The 2,983-nt window shown below is 48.8% G+C and overlaps 1 non-coding gene across 1 annotated transcript; it reads right to left on the bottom strand.

Annotated features, from left to right (window-relative positions):
* Positions 1–2,629: 2,629 nt before the first annotated feature.
* On the bottom strand, positions 2,630–2,736 carry LOC120671645. The gene has a single exon (XR_005673745.1). It is a non-coding gene; the product is annotated as a small nucleolar RNA R71 (small nucleolar RNA).
* Positions 2,737–2,983: the final 247 nt, after the last annotated feature.

Consider the following 2,983-nt stretch of genomic DNA (forward strand, 5'->3'; position numbering starts at 1 on the left):
GGTGATTAGCCTATATCTTGCGGATACATTGAGGTAGCGTGTTTTAGCTAGTTGGTTGATTACCCCGTTGTGGTGACAGCATGGCGGAGGGAAAAATCCTAGCGACGATATGATATGGAATAGGATCGATGGCGAGTATCATGGGAGTCATGGCGCGGCCACCAAGAGGATGAGCACTTGGTGGGCGTTTGGGGTAAAGCTTTGGGAAACCTTAGGCGTTAACACGCACCTCGCACCGGCGACCATGGGAAAGTAGGCCGCTTGCGAGCCGTCTTTCTGAGAGATGATTTCGTGTACCTTTAGTTGAGATGCAATCTATGTTTTGATCACCTTTTTGACTAGAACTGTACCTAGAGACGATAGGCCCTAGCTCCTTGGTTGTGTTATCTCATCTATGGTTGTGGGTGTGATGGACACTTATGCTTCATTCATATCTATCAAGTGTTCAGTTTATATGCAATCTTCGCTTCATGTTTAGGATAGGTTCGATAGATTAGATGGTAAACCCTAGTCGGTTCGCTTCCGATCCACGGATTGATAAACCTTGGGGGAGTACTCTAAGGGAAAAGCTACCACGATCCGTGCGCTTGCGGTACGTAAATTGGTGCTTTAAGAAGCGTCAACACACTCATACAAAAGAGGCCCACCTGATAGACCAAACCGACCAACTGGACCCCGGCACCGACATACCAGCATCAAGACCCACAGGGCAGACACACGAAGAAAGACGGTGGCCAGGGGCGCCAAGGTGGGGCCGGCCGAACCCATGGTTCGGCCGAACCTGCCCCGGCTCCCGTCCAGATGCATTTTGGCGGGAAGTCTGATCTGATCCTCCTGAAGGCGGTTATGATTTTTTCCATGTATAAACTTGGCGGGAACCAACCTCAAGGGGCTACGAAAGGGGCCTCCCTCCTCACACTCAACACACACCACTTGGAAGCCTCTCTCTCTACACTCTCTAGTGACTTTTACTCCTTAGGGTAGTGGAGCTAGGCTAGTACTTCATCTTCTTAGCGAATCCAGTCGTCCTCGGGGTCGGCGAGTAATCCTCGGCCTCCGGTATGGCTTTGTATTCCGACTTTCTTTATGCCATTCATTCAGAGTTCGTTCTTAGTTATCTTGCTATGTTCGTAGCATGCTTAGCCTTGATCAGTGTTTATCCAAGTTATAGTAGTTGCATGCTTAGACCAGATGATCTGGGTAAGTATATCGGTTCGTTGTGCTTTCGGACTTGCCTTAGCATCTTACCTGTCCATCCGAAGGGTGGGGGACCCGGGGGTGCTAGGGTAGTGACCTCATATGCGGGGATGGTGCCCGGGTATACGGGATCCTTCGGATATAATGGTGCTCCACGGTGTGACTGGGGTAGACCGCAGGTGGGGACAGCTCTGTCGGTCCGTCGGGAAGCTGCTTCTTTGTTAGCGTACTCCCCGATGTTCGGGTATGGTGTAGGAGTTCATGCAAAGATGAAACAGGACTGGATGTTCTCCAGTGCGGGTCATTCTCCCCGATGTCCCTAATTTCCCGGAGCCTGTAGTTCTAAGCAATGTGGCTAACGTAACTTATCCGCTAACATGAATAGTATACTAGGAATCTTTGCCTAAGCTCCCACTAACCTTAGGATTGCTTGTTTATTCTTTATTCATGAGAGTTGGTTGTTCTGTGTGTGTCACATTACCCCTGATTATCCTTCATTTATCACTTACCCCTGTATAGTCAGTGGTCTTCATCTTGCTCATACGTGTCATGGTTATGCAACTAAGTAAATACACTTTACACAACCTAGCCATCCCTTGGGAAAATATAAATAACGATACTCTGAATACTTTCGGGTGAAATGCTACAACGGTATATCCATGCGCTTGTGGATCCTTCTGTAAACATTAAGACATACCACATGGCATCTTCGAGGCGCCGTTGCTAGAAACTAACCACTCCTAGTGGCGACGCTAAGAAATGCCAACAAGCATTTTTGGCGCCGTTGCCGGGGATAGCACTAGGTGTAAAGTTATTTACTAAAGTACATAAACATGGCAATATAAGTAAGAGGTAGCTACTGCTTATACAGACTAATGTGTTTATCTTTTTGTTTTCTCCTGATTGGATGAAAACAGGGTAGTGTATGTCTGGTTTCTCCTTGCCGACAAATTTTGTTGAAAATCCCGAGAAGCTAGTGAGAAGGGTCCGACCTTGCGTCGTTCCTCCTCCGATCTCGCAGTCGACAAGTGAACCAGCTTCCCAAGCACCATCAATTACTGAACTCATGGCTGAGAAGACTCTCTGCGACTTCTCCGTCCCCTCAGCTGCCAATGTGGCAACTGGACCTAACGTTGATGTTGGGGACGTGAACTTTGAGCTGAAGTCCAGCCTCATAAACATGGTGCAGGCTAGCCCATTCTGTGGCAAGCCGAATGAGGATGCTAACGCCCATCTCCAGAATTTTCTAGAGCTCTACAAGACCATAACCATACGGGGCGTTATGGCTGACAGCATCAGGCTCCGTCTGTTTCCTTTCTCCATCCTGGGGAAAGTGAAACAATGGTTTTATCAGAACAAGGAAGCCGTCAGCACGTGGGACAAGTGTTCCTCGGCGTTCCTCGCTAAGTTCTTCCCGTTGGGCAAAACCAATGCCCTGCATGGAAGAATTTCAAGTTTCTAGCAGACAGGGATGGAATCCATCCCAGAAGCTGGGGAAAGGTTGCAAGAGTACATACTCGCCTGTCCTCATCATGGGATGGACGAGTGGCTCGTGCTCCAAAGCTTCTACAACAGGCTAACGACTACATCCAGAGCCCATCTTGATGCTGCTGCTGGAGGAGCCTATCTCGATCTCACCATTGCCAATGCTACGGCCTTAATCCCAGCCCAGAATGAAAGGTGGAATGCATACCGTCAAGGAGACGGATATGCTCGCCGCTAAGCTGGACCTCCTACTAAAGAAATTTAATGAAGGGAACCGGCCACAGATGCCTGTTCCCATCCA

This window comes from Panicum virgatum, chromosome 4N, assembly GCF_016808335.1.
Source record: "Panicum virgatum strain AP13 chromosome 4N, P.virgatum_v5, whole genome shotgun sequence".
Lineage (NCBI taxonomy): Eukaryota > Viridiplantae > Streptophyta > Magnoliopsida > Poales > Poaceae > Panicum > Panicum virgatum.